This window comes from Penaeus chinensis, chromosome 8 (genome assembly GCF_019202785.1).
Source record: "Penaeus chinensis breed Huanghai No. 1 chromosome 8, ASM1920278v2, whole genome shotgun sequence".
NCBI classification, from domain to species: Eukaryota; Metazoa; Arthropoda; class Malacostraca; order Decapoda; family Penaeidae; genus Penaeus; species Penaeus chinensis.
The window spans coordinates 1,656,255-1,671,254 of NC_061826.1; the positions used below are offsets into that span (position 1 = coordinate 1,656,255).

A 15,000-nucleotide genomic window follows, 5' to 3' on the forward strand; every position below is an offset into this window, starting at 1 on the left:
TCTCTCCTCTCTCTCTCTCTCTCACTCTTTCTCTCTCTCTCTCTCACTCTCTCTCTCTCTCTCTCTCTCTCTCTCTCTCTCTCTCTCTCTCTCTCTCTCTCTCTCTCTCTCTCTCTCTCTCTCTCTCTCTCTCTCACTCACTCACTCGCTTTAAAGATTATACAGTGGCTACCTCCGACTTCCCTAAATTCCCAAAAAATTCTGGCTAAAAGTTTTTCCATTATCATCCCGTTTTCTGTTGTTCCGATTTAAAGTACTATTAAAAATGACGTAACATATCTAAGATAACGAACTATATATATATCTCCCATGTCATAACTAGGTACACCTGCTTTTCGAGTGAAGATGACAGCTCTGTACTCTCTGCTCTTTCTCGGCTCATGAATTCTCACATCAACGCAAACATGAATCCCGTAATCAAACAAACCATAAACATAAACCCCATAGACATAAACATAAACTCCAGAAACACAAACCCAACATCACCGTCGTCGGGCGAGAATTTACATTTGGAATAATATACGAATTCTATTACCAACATCCGCTTTGGCTTTCCTTTCTCTCTCTCCGTATGGCTGTCGGCGTGTGTGTGTGTGTGTGTGTGTGTGTGTGTGTGTGTGTGTGTGTGTGTGTGTGTGTGTGTGTGTGTGTGTGTGTGTGTGTGTGTGTGTGTGTGTTTCCGTCCGTCTGTCTGTCTGTATGTCTTTGCTTATCTGTAGGTCCGTCCGTCCGTCTGTCCGTCCGTCCGTATGTCTGTCTTTATGTCTGTCTGTCCATCTATCTGTGAGAAGAATCATAATGCGTGTTTTCTATGCATATCGGATGCCAAAACTTGTGTGCTTTCACAACTCACGTGGATGTATATCTATCTGTCAGTGCATCTTTCAGTCCGTATGCCTACTTCTCTATCTGTTTACCCATCTATAAGTTAACCTGCTTGTCTTTCATATATCCGTCCACCTGTCTATTTTTTTTTATCTATATCTAAGCCAGTTTAGACGTCTATGTATCTATAAAAATCCTAACTGACATCCGTCGCTGGTTTTGGAGGGAAAGAAGACGAACGAACACACAAAAATGAACAAAAGTAAAGGTGGATGAAAAGCTGAGATAAAGAGGAGATAAAGACAAAAAGGAGAAAGAAGTGGAGTAAGCACATACTGAGACGAAGGTCTTAAAATACGATGCTGAGAAGGGAAGATCGGAATGGGTGTTGGGAGAGGAAGAGGGGGGGGAGGAGGAGGAGGAGGAGGAGGAGGGGGAGGAGGAGGAGGAGGAGGAGGAGGAGGAGGAGGAGGAGGAGGAGGAGGAGGAGGAGGAGGGGGAGGAGGAGGAGAAGGGGGAGGAGGAGGAGGAGGAGGAGGAGGAGGAGGAGGAGGAGGAGGAGGAGGAGGAGGAGGAGGAAGAGGAGGAGGAGGAGGAGAAGGGGGAGGAGGAGGGGGAGGAGGAGGAGGAGGAGGAGGAGGAGGAGGAGGAGGAGGAGGAGGAGGAGGAGGAGGAGGAGGGGAGGAGGAGGGGGAGGAGGAGGAGGAAGAGGAGGAGGAGGAGGAGGAGGAGGAGGAGGAGGAGGAGGAGGAGGAGGAGGAGGGAGGAGGAGAATAAAAAGGAAGAAGAAGAAGAAGAAGAAGAAGAGGAATAGGAGGGGGAGGAGGCAGAGCTAGAAGAGGATGATAGGGAAATAAAAAAGATAGAGGAGAAGAAGGCAATGGTGTAAAAGAAATGGAAGCTGCAGCAGTAATTGAAGATTTCAGGTGGAAAGTAAGTTGCGGTGGACGAGTAAGTTGCAGTAGAAACAGACGGATTGGAAAACAAAGATAAGGGAAGACGAACGAAAGGTCAGAATAAGGCAGAAAACGCAAGCGCTGAGCAGTCGCGAGGCCGCTGACGCAAGAGCCGACTCAGCGAGCGGGCGGGCGGCGGGCGAGGCGAGCGAGGGGCGGAGTCGGGGCGCTTCACGTGAGCAGCACGAGGGGAGTCCGGCGGCCAGCAGCCCCAACCTGCGGCTCTTGGCGGCTCCTCGCTCGCCGACCGCAACGCCGGGGCATTCCTGGGCCACGGAGCCTCTCAGAAATGATTTCGTCCCCTCTGAACTCTTGCATCATCCGACGAACTTACGCACACGCACAGCATTTAAGCGGAGTCATGGTATAGCAACCCCCCATTCCTATCTCTCCCCCCTTCCCCATGCCCCGTCCCCTGGCTCCCCCATCTCGCTTCTTCGGCCGGCGCTCCCCCTGCGTCCTTTGAGGTGAGGACGAGGGAGGCCGCAGGAGGGCAGGGGCGGCGGCCTCTGAGGTTACGATGAGCTCGACATCCTTGGGCACGTGCGGTGATTTACCGGCGATGAGCTGGGAGAGCTTAAGACTAACGGCCTCTTCGGTGACGTCAGAGCCTGCGTCACAACTACGTCACTGTAGGAGTGACAAGGGACGAGCATGGGTTGGGGGGGGGGCGGGGAATATTGGGGGGGATTCGGCAAGTAGGTTTTATAGTACGACCAGATGTTGGAGTTTTCGGAACATTTTCTAAACAGATTTCTCTCTCCAAGAAAAAGTCACGAGCAAAAACAAAATTGTTGATATATTTTTCGTTGCAACCGCTCATGCACCGCAAAAGCTGATTCTAGATTAGAATAATGAAGACATTAGGCAAGCGGTAACATCGACACTTTGTGCAATGCTTTCCTTTGCTTCTCACAACAAATTTAAGGGCAACCCTGTGTCTAGTCCTTTGTTTAACTCAATTATTTGAAGGCGTGATCTCTGGCAAAGCAATCTCGGATATTTATGATAAGTATAAAAATACCAGACAAAAGTGGTCTCTGTTGCACTGAAAAGTTTGGAAATAAAATTGCACAACCGTAGCTTAGTTGCCATGATATGGACAAACACACTCGATCCTGAAGGTCAGCCATTGTGAAGATAACCAAATCAACGAAGATAATAAACAGGAAGAATGAAAACTTGAGAAACGAGGAAGGAAAGAAAGAAAGAGAAGAAAAGCCGCGGAGGTTAGTGAAGGCCGGAGCGAACCCGAAGCGCGGCAAGAAGGGTGCAGCTCAGCGGGCAATCACGTGCCGTTCACGCCGCAGTCACCCGCACGTCACCCGCACGTAACAACCCCCCCGCCGCCCGCATGACCGGGCCCTCCAGCCCCTTGGATTCCAAAAACCCTCTGTGGGGATTGAATTACCACATGGCTTGATCCCGGCGGCCGAAGGGAAGGCGAGGGGCGCTAAAGGGAGAGATCCTTGAACACGTCGGTGGTAACGGGTCGTCCGCCATGTGAAGACGCCCGGGCCAGGGGAACGCTGACGGCCGTCGCTTAGGTTCACGGCCGGCTCACCCTCATGCACATTTCTCTCCTGGAACGTACATGAGAGCTTGCACGTTCCTCTACATGCTGTCTACAAGGGTGAATGGCCTGAAGCTCCAGCGCATCAACAACTCCTTTCGACGCGTGAAAAGACGGCGATAAGGGGAAGCAGGCGTCTAATCACGCAGTTTACGTGTGATCTTTACCGCGTGAACACCTCATGATCATATCTGTTAATGAGAAGCCGTCCATGGTTTTTAGCACCTGGAGACTCTCTCTCTTCGGTGCCACTATCAGTTTCCGACGGCGACGCGCGGAGGACAGGTCTCAGCATTTGTGCACACACGCGGCCATCCCCACACACAGACACAAACACAAATACGTACACAGATACACGCAGGGATACGTACAAACACACAGACACACCCGAAAAGACCCATGCCAACCAACATGCCCACATCTGCAGCCATATACAAAGAGGCACACAGAAACACACATGTACGCACTCCGACACACGCCTCCTCGGCCAGCCAATCTGAGAGGCCCCCTGAGGGTACGCCCACTTTAAGAACTCGCTCGCTGGCCACTTGACAGCGCGCATCTCGACGGAGGTTTAATGAAAAGAGAATTCCCGGTAAGTGGATAATCACGATGCATACGCAGAGAGAGAGGATACGTAAAGAGAATCAGAAAAAAAGATAACGGTTAAATTCAAAAGGATTAACTGGAGACTAATTATGTATAATGAGGTATGAAGCTGAACAAAGGAATATTGACAAAAAAGATAACTAAAACAAAAAGAAGAGATAACAAAAAACAAAAACAAAAAACAAAAAAAGACCATCATACTTGAGACATGTCATCTGAGTTTTTATTTAACGTCAAGCTTTCTTTAGACTTCCATCCCCTCCCCCTTCAACGTCATACGCCAGCTTGGGGTCAGGGGGGGGGGGGGGGGCTGTGCTGGGATGTAGCTTTGGGATGCCAGACTAGCTTTGGGATGCCAGACCTGAATCTAATATGAAGTATGACCCCAGTTAGACCTCAGACTAGGCTTGGTGTGAAAGGTTTAACCTCTGCGAGCCTAAGTGACCCCAGTAAAAAATCTGTGTAACCCGAGAGTGATCCCAGTGAAAAATAAAACAATATAACTTTGCGAGTTTCGCAAATGGCCTTTGTGAAAATAATCGGTATATGACCTCTAGAAATGTCCCCGGTGAAAATGTTCAGGATAATAGCATGATCTCAAAAAATGACCAAAGTAAAAAAAATCAGCAGAGCTCTATGTAAGCTCTGAGAGGGACCCGGTGTTTTTTTTGTTTTTTTTTAGTATAGCTCTGTATCGGCTATAAAAGTGTCATCAGTGAAAAGTCTCATTATGATCTGAAAATGAACCATCAAGATGACGGAGTGAGATTGAAAAGTGACCCCAGCAAGGCATGACAGTGACTCCATTCAGTACCAGCATGACCTACGCAACGGGCATAAACAGACCCCACTGGCTAACCTAAATACAATCCTTTTTGAAGCTTCTGCTCCCCTCGGACCCCAGCTAACAGCAAGGGAACAGAAGAAGTCAACGCGGCCTAACTAGATCAACTCTACTGTGACCCCAATAAATACCCCTAGTGAACACCGACGGGAGTTCTGACCCCGGCAAGAAGCGACCCCAGGCGGAACGCTCGACGACACGAAAGTGGAAATCCCAAGCTGCCTCAAGCAAGAGATGAAAGGGAGAAAAAAAGAGGATCTAAAAAGATGAACCGGAAAAAAAAAAATACAAAAAAGAAAAAAAGAAAAAAGAAAAAGAAAAGAAGAAAAAAATATTCGGCCTTTTTAACCTTTTATTTTCTGGAGGAGGACTGACTGTTTAATCTTATTTTCTACCTCTTCATGCAGGATCTTGCGAAACCACAATGAGCAGACCGACCACAACAAATCTAAACCTTCAGTACTTCATCTAATCTCAACTTAGTTAACATTACAACAGTACCAACAATTATCTTAAAAACTGAGGTGGGATTTTTTTTTTTTGCGAGGGGCGGGCAGGGATGCTAACCAAGTGACCTTTTAAATAGCCTAATATAATGCGAGTTACTCCAACTGGTTTGTTTCAGAAGAAACGGATTTTTTTTTTTTAAATGACCGGTGAAGACGTGGCCATACATATACCATAAATGACCTCCCTTCATAATGAAACCCTGACCCGATTTGACCCCTAAACTTGACCCAAATTAACCCACACTAAGAAACCCAAAATAAAACCCAAATTAACCGGCACTAATGTCCCCTCCTCCCCCCAGGAAACCCAAGCCAGGCCATAATGAGAGAATACAAACACACCCAAACGCAGTTCTCGGCATACCAACCTTATGAGATGCTTTCGAACAATGCTTTGTGCTGCGCTATATCAGCTCCTGCAAGGAAAATGATTTCTGTCACGTCACGGCTTTTGGGTGAAAATGATGGTTCATGGAGTTAATGAGTTAGTGAGATCTGATGAGTCTGATGGGCGTGGTATGAATTTGATGGGCGTGGGATGAGTCTGATGGGCGTGAGGTAAGTATGATGTGCGTGGAGTACGTCAGATGGGGGTGAGGTAAGTGTTATGGGCGTGAGGTAAGTGTTAGGAGCGTGAGGTAAGTATGATGGGCGCGGGATGAATCTGATGGCCGTGAGGGTATGTCCTATGGTCGTGAGGGAAGTCAAATGGGCGTGACATGATTCTTATAACCACTGGATGAGTAAGGTAGGCGTGGGAGTGCGTCATATGTGCGTGGGAGTGCCAGATGGGCGTGAGGAAAGTGTAATGGGCGCGACATGAATCCAAAAATCTGACGAACACAAGCTGAATCTGACGAATGAGAAATGCACGTGGGTGAATCTACTTCGGGGAGATCGAGAGGCAAGTCTAGGGTAAAAGTTTGATGGGGCAAGGCAAGGGGCTCCTGTATTGGGTTTCGAAGTAGCTGGGGGAGGAGAGAGGAGAGAGGAGGGAGGAGGAGGGGGCGGGGAGAAGAGGGAAAATGGGGAGAAGAGAGGAGGGAGGAAGGAGGGAGGAGGAGGGAGGAGGGGGAAGGGGGAGGCATGCTATGGGGGAACTTTGGTGGTTCGAAGGTAGTATGTATATATTTATAGATACATACATACATATATGTCTATATATATATATATATATATATATATAAATATATATATATATATATGTATGTGTGTGTGTGTGTGTATCTTAAATGTTTTATTTCTGGAAATAAGTATACGTCCACACACAAACACACACACACACACACACACACACACACACACACACACACACACACACACACACACACACACACACACACACACGCACGCACACGCACACACACACACACACACGCACACGCACACACAAGCATACACTAAACACTATAAATCAATGGTTCAATGAGTTGAATGACTCATGTTTCCCGATAACTTATCAGAGTCGCAGAGCAATAACGTCAAAAATAATGCTTACAACACGTAAACCAAAACACAAAACGCCATGAAAGATCGAACACTCGCCGGGTACAAGAGAAGAGAAAACGGGCGGCAGAAAAAGAGCGAAGACGGCACGGGAAATTGGCGGGAAAGCCAGCAGTACCTTGGGCTCAGCCGGTGACGTCACGAGGCGAGAGTCTCGGGCAGCGCGCGCCCGGAGCTCGACGGCGAGGCAGGGACACCGAGAAAAGCTCAGTACTTAACGCAGCGTGGAAGTCGCGACCTGCAGGAGAACCTTCGAGAAAGACGGACTCCTCTTGTCCCTCGGAGATCAGGGACGAAACTGGCAGCTCCGCTCGGCCTCGGGTCTAAGTATACCCCGCCGGCTGCCGCGAACTCCACGAGAAAAAAGTTTGAAAACAGTTATCGGGGGGAGGGGAGGAGGGCAGGGGAGGGGGAGGGGCCGGTCAGCATTGCAAGCGACAGTTTCTATTTTTTGTGGCCAATTTTTTTTTTCACTCTCATCCTGCCATATTTTTTCTTCTTCAAGATCACACCAAGGGAAAGAGAAAAAAAGAAAGAAACGAAACCAACGAAACGATCCTAATTCCTTATTCACACATTTATAGAAAAAAAAATCTAAAGAATAGGAAGACAAAAGCAAGATTCCACGAGCGAAACACACACCCCCAGGATGTCGCCCCTTCTCCCTCCCCATCCTCCCCCCTCCCCCTCTGCTCCTCCCACCTTCTCCCCAAACGCAAGTAGCCGACCAATCCTGCTCCTGTTTCGTCATGTTCCCCGAAACCAAAGATACCGAGCGACGTAACTCTTCCTGAATGACTTGGGGAGAAAGAGAGGGAGGCAGGGAAAGGGAGAGAAAGAGGGGGAAGCAGGGAAAGGGAGAGAGGAGGAGGGAGAGAAAGAGAGGGAGGCAGGGAAAGGGAGAGAGGGGGAGGGAGAGAAAGAGGGGGAAGCAGGGAAAGGGAGAGAGGAGGAGGGAGAGAAAGAGAGGGAGGCAGGGAAAGGGAGAGAGGAGGAGGGAGAGAAAGAGAGGGAGGCAGGGAAAGGGAGAGAGGGGGAGGGAGAGAAAGAGAGGGAAGCAGGGAAAGGGAGAGATGGGGAGGGAGAGAAAGAGGGGGAAGCAGGGAAAGGGAGAGAGGGAGAGGGAGAGGGAGAGGGAGAGGGAGAGGGAGAGGGAGAGGGAGAGAGAGAGAGAGAGAGAGAGAGAGAGAGAGAGAGAGAGAGAGAGAGAGAGAGAGAGAGAGAGAGAGAGAGAGAGAGAGAGAGAGAGAGAGAGAAGTGAGAGGGGGAAGTCAAAGATTCTTTCTTCTTTTATAAGGTTTTTGTGACAGAAAGCTGACGAGAAAGCGCGCGAGGGGAAAAAAAAAGAAAAAAAGATGGCAGCAAAACCAGAGCTTCTGAACAAGTATTCCCTTTGTTGAACACATTAAAAGTTCAAGGACTTTTCAACACAGGACAGTCTCATCCATTACCCTCCCCCCCCTCGTTCTCCCCGCCCCCAGCTTTCCCTCCCTCCTCCTCCTTCTCCTCTTCCTACTCCCTCTTCCCTTCCTACTACCCCAGTTTTCTATCCCTCTCCCTTCCTCTTCCTCCCCCCCCCCTCCTTCTCCTTCCCTCCTCCCTCGCTTCCATTCTCCCTTCGAAGTAATTTCTGTTGCACAAATAATGACACACATTAACAAAAATAAAACAGCCATCATTTCTATAACTTACATCGAATTTGTGGGAAAAAATGTTGCATCAGAATTCGTATCCATTGCATCACTATTTTTTGACGAATGATGAGAGCAATAGAACAGTGCAAACGAAGGCAGTAACTTTAGTGTTTTGCTAAGTATGAGCCAGGGGCTTGCAACAGGTTATCCGCGGTCATATCCTATTCTCTCTCTTCCTCCTCCTCCTTCTCTGTCTCTCTCTGTCTCCGTGTAAATCTATATATTTATATATTCATATATCTATATCTATATCTATCTATCTACCTATCTATACATATACATATATGTGTATGCATGTGTAAATATATACATACATATATATATATATATATATATATATATATATATATATATCGATGCATGGAATGACGTCCATATGTGATGAAGTTTTCCTTGTGTGTGCATGCGCGCGTATGTGCATGTGCATGTTCGTTGCCCGTGCGCACGTGGACGCATTTCAAAAACATAAAATTATGTTAAAACATTCAACGAACAAATATACAAAAAAAGAAAAGAAAAAACTATATTCCTTACTGATGTTATTTTAACGACAGCTCATATAGTCCTTCACTCACTGAGGTCATCAAATGCAAATGAAAAAAAAGAAAAGAAAAAGAAAAAAAAATCACGATGCCGACGACCTTACCCGAAGGCTATGACGACGCTACTCCCCTTTTATCTCACCATTTCCTAAATTATTATCGTCTTCTATTTGTCCTTTCTCCTCCCCGCGCCCTCCTCGGCCTCCGCTCCAGCCTTGGGCGCACTGCAGCTCGGACGTAGACATCCTTCTCGCGTGCCCGGCGCTCGCTGGCCTCTGAAGCGCTTCGTTCCGATCATGCTCATTCTGCGCTTTACTTGCTTCGGAGGCTGATTATTGGGTGATTTTTTGTTGTCTTATCGTTTAAGCTTATTAAGGTTATTATTATCCTAATTATTACTTTCATTATTGCTATTGTCACTATTGTTGCTATTATCATCATTATCATTATCGTTATCATTATCATTGTTATTATCGATATTATTATCTATATTAATTTAAACCCCATCTTTACCATAATTTTCGTCGTCATTAGTATAACTGCCACTATCAGTATCAATATCATTTGATAATCACTTTTAATGGTTCATTTTCATACACGTAAAAAAAACTACAAACTGACCAGGAAATACATGTCCAGTCACAACTGTACGTATAAATGCACATCCCTTACGCGAACAAACAAACGCATCCTAAATATACTCGTCAATATATTACATCATTCCATTCTATTCATGTTTAGGGGTTACTGGACGAGCCTGTCCCAGATGCAAAGACACAGAATTAACAGATACAATCATTTCAGTAACTAGCTTCACAAAGGAACCTCATTAACCCTTAAGCGCCACACAATACAGCCTCTCTCGTGACATAATGCATGACAGACACCGTGACTTGCTAATGGAAGTGCGTCTCCGAGCGTCGAGTCCCAACAACGCCCGTTCATTAGACAATTTATACCCGGCAATTACACTTAACCTTTCGCATTGCACCCTCGACTCGTATTTCAGTCCTCACCCCTCACTTGTCCTCTCATTCGTACACGCCAACGGGGCTCATTTGAACACGAGATTAGGAGGCGCACGGGCGTAGGTGATCACGTGACTGCGGCAAGGCTACTTGGCTGACGTCGGGAAAGGCTGGCGCGATAGTTTAATCTCTAAGAACACGACTTCTCGCTGCGGAGTCTCAGGTAGCCCTGGGTAGTCGTATGTTCGAGGGGAAGGACAGGAAGGGAGATGGGTTGGTGATAGGGCGTCTGGGCTACATGTCCAGACTGGTAGGGTGATTGGTAGACAGGTTGGCAGATGGGGGGGAAGGAGGGAGGGAGGGAGAGGGGAGTGAGGAGGAAGATATGGGAGAAGGGGTGTGAGGGAGAGGGGCGAGAATAGACGAGGGAAGAGAAGAAGAAAGAAGAGAGGAGGAGGAAGGAAAGGGAGGAGGAGGAAGGAAAGGGAGGATAAGAGTTAGAAAGAGAGAGAGAGAGGAGAGAGAGAGACGAGAGAGAGAGAGAGAGACGAGAGAGAGAGAGAGAGAGAGAGGAGAGAGAGAGAGAGAGAGAGAGAGAAGTGAGAGGGGGAAGTCAAAGATTCTTTCTTCTTTTATAAGGTTTTTGTGAAGAGAAAGCTTGTAGGATGAAAGCGCCGCTGACGGGGAAAAAAAAGAAATAAGATGGCAGCAAAACCAGAGCTTCTGAACAAGTATTCCCTTTGTTGAACACATTAAAAGTTCAAGGACTTTTCAACACAGGACAGTCTCATCCATTACCCTCCCCCCCCTCGTTCTCCCGCCCCCAGCTTTCCCTCCCTCCTCCTCCTTCTCCTCTTCCTACTCCCTCTTCCCTTCCTACTACCCCAGTTTTCTATCCCTCTCCCTTCCTCTTCCTCCCCCCCCCCCCCCCCCCCCCCCCCTCCTTCTCCTTCCCTCTCCCTCGCTTCCATTCTCCCTTCGAAGTAATTTCTGTTGCACAAATAATGACACACATTAACAAAAATAAAACAGCCATCATTTCTATAACTTACATCGAATTTGTGGGAAAAAATGTTGCATCAGAATTGTATCCATTGCATCACTATTTTTTGACGAATGATGAGAGCAATAGAACAGTGCAAACGAAGGCAGTAACTTTAGTGTTTTGTAAGTATGATCCAGGGGCTTGCAACAGGTTATCCGCGGTCATATCCTATTCTCTCTCTTCCTCCTCCTCCTTCTCTGTCTCTCTCTGTCTCCGTGTAAATCTATATATTTATATATTATATATCTATATCTATATCTATCTATCTACCTATCTATACATATACATATATGTGTATGCATGTGTTAAATATATTACATACCTATTTCTATATATATATTATATATATATATTTATATCTATATATATATATATCGATGCATGGAATGACGTCCATATGTGATGAAGTTTTCCTTGTGTGTGCATGCGCGCGTATGTGCATGTGCATGTTCGTTGCCCGTGCGCACGTGGACGCATTTCAAAAACATAAAATTATGTTAAAACATTCAACGAACAAATAGACAAAAAAGAAAAGAAAAAACTATATTCCTTACTGATGTTATTTTAACGACAGCTCATATAGTCCTTCACTCACTGAGGTCATCAAATGCAAATGAAAAAAAGAAAAGAAAAGAAAAAAAAATCACGATGCCGACGACCTTACCCGAAGGCTATGACGACGCTACTCCCCTTTTATCTCACCATTTCCTAAATTATTATCGTCTTCTATTTGTCCTTTCTCCTCCCCGCGCCCTCCTCGGCCTCCGCTCCAGCCTTGGGCGCACTGCAGCTCGGACGTAGACATCCTTCTCGCGTGCCCGGCGCTCGCTGGCCTCTGAAGCGCTTCGTTCATGCTCATTCTGCGCTTTACTTGCTTCGGAGGCTGATTATTGGGTGATTTTTTGTTGTCTTATCGTTTAAGCTTATTAAGGTTATTATTATCCTAATTATTACTTTCATTACCATTATTGCTATTGTCACTATTGTTGCTATTATCATCATTATCATTATCGTTATCATTATCATTGTTATTATCGATATTATTATCAATATTAATTTAAACCCCATCTTTACCATAATTTTCGTCGTCATTAGTATAACTGCCACTATCAGTATCAATATCATTTGATAATCACTTTTAATGGTTCATTTTCATACACGTAAAAAAAACTACAAACTGACCAGGAAATACATGTCCAGTCACAACTGTACGTATAAATGCACATCCCTTACGCGAACAAACAAACGCATCCTAAATATACTCGTCAATATATTACATCATTCCATTCTATTCATGTTTAGGGTTTTACGGGACGACCCTTTTCCCCAGATGAAAAAGACACAGAATTAACAGATACAATCTTTTCAGTAACTAGCTTCACAAAGGAACCTCTTTAAACCCCTTAAGCGCCACACAATACAGCCTCTTCGTGACATAATGCAGGGGACAGACACCTTTGACTTGCTAAGGGAAAGGGGCGTCTCCGAGCGTCGAGTCCCAAAAAAAACGCCCGTTCATTAGAAAATTTTATCCCGGAAATTACACTTAACCTTTGCATTGCACCCTCGACTCGTTTTTCAGTCCTCCCCCCTCATTGTCCTTCATTCGTAACCCCCAACGGGGCTTTTTTTGAACAGGGAGATTAGGGGGCCCGCAGGGCGGGGTGATCCGTGACTGCGGCAAGGTTTAACTTGGCTGACGTGGGGAAAAAAGGCTGGCGCGATAGTTTAATCCTAAAAAACACGATTCTCGCTGGGGAAAGTCTCAGGTACCCCCCTGGGTAGCCGTATGTTCGAGGGGAAGGACAGGAAGGGAGAGGGGTTTTGGTGAGGGGGGCCTTTCTGGGCTAAAGCCCAGACTGGTAGGGTGTTTGGGGTAGACAGGTTGGCAGAGGGGGGGGAAAGGGGGAGGGAGGGAGAGGGGAGGGGGAGGAGGAAGATATGGGAGAAGGGGTGGGGAGGGAGGGGGCAGAAAAAGGGGGGAAGGGAAGAAAAAAGAAGAAAGGGGGAAAGGAAAAGGGAGGAGGAAAGGAAAGGGAGGATAGAGTTAGAAAGAGAGAGAGGGGAGAAAAGAGAGAGAGAGAGAAAAACGAGGGGAGAGGGGGAGAAAAAGGAAGGAGAGGGGAGAGGAGAGAGAGAGGGGAAGGGGGAGAGGGAGAGAAAAGAGAGAGAGAAAAATAAAAAAAGGGGGGATATAGGGATATAATAAAATAGTGATTTAATTTTGATTATATCTCTTTCTTTGGAAAAGCCAGATAAAGATTTTCGCTAAAATATCACCTTCTGCCTCATATCTTTGAACTATAAAGTAACTTTCATTTTAAATCTATGTATATCCCATCTCAGTTTCACAGTCTTCAAAGGGATTTAAACACTCATAAACTGAAATTCACTACCCTTGTTAAACGCTATTTATATAAACATGTCTGAGCAAGAATTATAGTTTGAAAAGTGCGTTCGTAGTAACAAGTAGAAACAGGAAAGATATTTTTTAAATACCTTTCATAATCCGAACAATAATTATTTGTTCTTCTTTCAACAGAATGAACGAAAGGGATTCAGGTCCATTCTTTGCAACAGCAATTTCCTATTTCCGGACTTTCCTGATCGGCGAACACTTTGCTCTGTTAGTTTCAGCGTAGACTAGCGTCGTGCCACACCCAGCAGTGCCTTCGAAGTGCCCAACGCGAGGTTTCGGAGTGCCTCTGTCTCGATTTGTGCCATTCTTGCAGCAAACCCTCATGACTAATAATGTCGATCGTGCCCCCGCCCCCACGTCCCCCGTCTACAATAAACGGTTTCCCTGTGCCTCTTCGCGCCCCTGGCTCCCGTACAGTGCCTCTCCTGACCCACTTGGCACCGGTGCCAGGCGGACGGACACCTGCACTCACCCACACCTCGCCGTCATTGCCCCTCGTTTCCCCTCGTCTGGTCAGCTGTCCAACATTTGAGAATGACCTGGACGCACGTGCAACATCCGCCGCGCCATCTAAGTCACGACCAACGCCAGCGAAATCCTCGGACACGCCGTCGCAAAAAAAAAAAAAAAAAACCGAAAAAGAAAAAAATCACGCTGCAAATCTAATCTCGCAAGTTCAGGCCACAACAAAGCTTTCGCGTAGAAAAGAATTGGCACGCGCCTGCACGCTCCCCTTCCTGGTGTGACCGACTAGCTCACTGGGAACGAGGAAGTACAGGCAGATTTTCCTCTTTCTTTCCTCGAATTCTCCCGACCTCGGTAAACAAGGGATGATTTTTTCCGTCACAATAACCTAGCGCGACTCAAAGCGACGTGTTATACTCACCGACCTGCGACATGTAGGTCAGTCAACGCTGCTTATCACCGGCGAGGAATCGAAACATCTTCAGCTTACTTTTCGCAAAGATTAAGTAACTTTTTTAGCTTGTTTACTGTAGAAACATTCATTCTCTCTTTCGTAATTATAAAGTTATCGTTCATTACGATTTCCTTTCATGTTCTTTATAGAATTAGTTCCTACTCATTAAAGATAATATCTGAAAAACAACAACAGAATACAAAAAATATTTAAAATCTCAAAGCAAAGAAATAATGACTAGATCTTTATCTAATTTACCTCAGTAAGGTTGCTGCATAAGGGTAGCTTTAAAGTTAATGGTTAGCGAATTTCTCCATCCTAAACTAATTAGAATATAATCATGCATTCATAATGTGTATGCATATGTGTATGTGTATGTATATATGTATATGTATATATATAGATATGTCTATATATGAGTACATATGTGAATATATATACCTATATGTACACACACACATATATATGTACATATATATACATACATATATATATGTACATACGTATATTTGTATAAACATATACACATATATATGTATGTGTATGTATTTATGTACATATGTATATATATATGCATAGATATACATATAT

The 15,000-nt window shown here is 45.8% G+C and overlaps 1 protein-coding gene across 5 annotated transcripts in view; it reads right to left on the reverse strand.

The window, feature by feature from the left end:
* The window catches only part of LOC125028134 (sodium-dependent phosphate transporter 2-like), a 71,852-nt gene that overhangs the window by 37,333 nt on the left and 19,519 nt on the right, over positions 1-15,000 (reverse strand). The window contains exons 1-2 of one of the 5 annotated variants that reach the window (XM_047617486.1): positions 6,941-7,134; positions 5,685-5,732 (exon numbers count right to left, since the gene is read on the reverse strand). The exons of 2 other annotated variants lie outside the window; for them this stretch is intronic. The gene's annotated coding sequence lies outside the window, so the exon portion shown is untranslated. Of the gene's footprint in view, positions 1-5,684; positions 5,733-6,940; positions 7,135-15,000 lie in introns of those variants that run through there. 2 more of the 5 variants (XM_047617484.1, XM_047617485.1) reach the window with 2 other exon arrangements.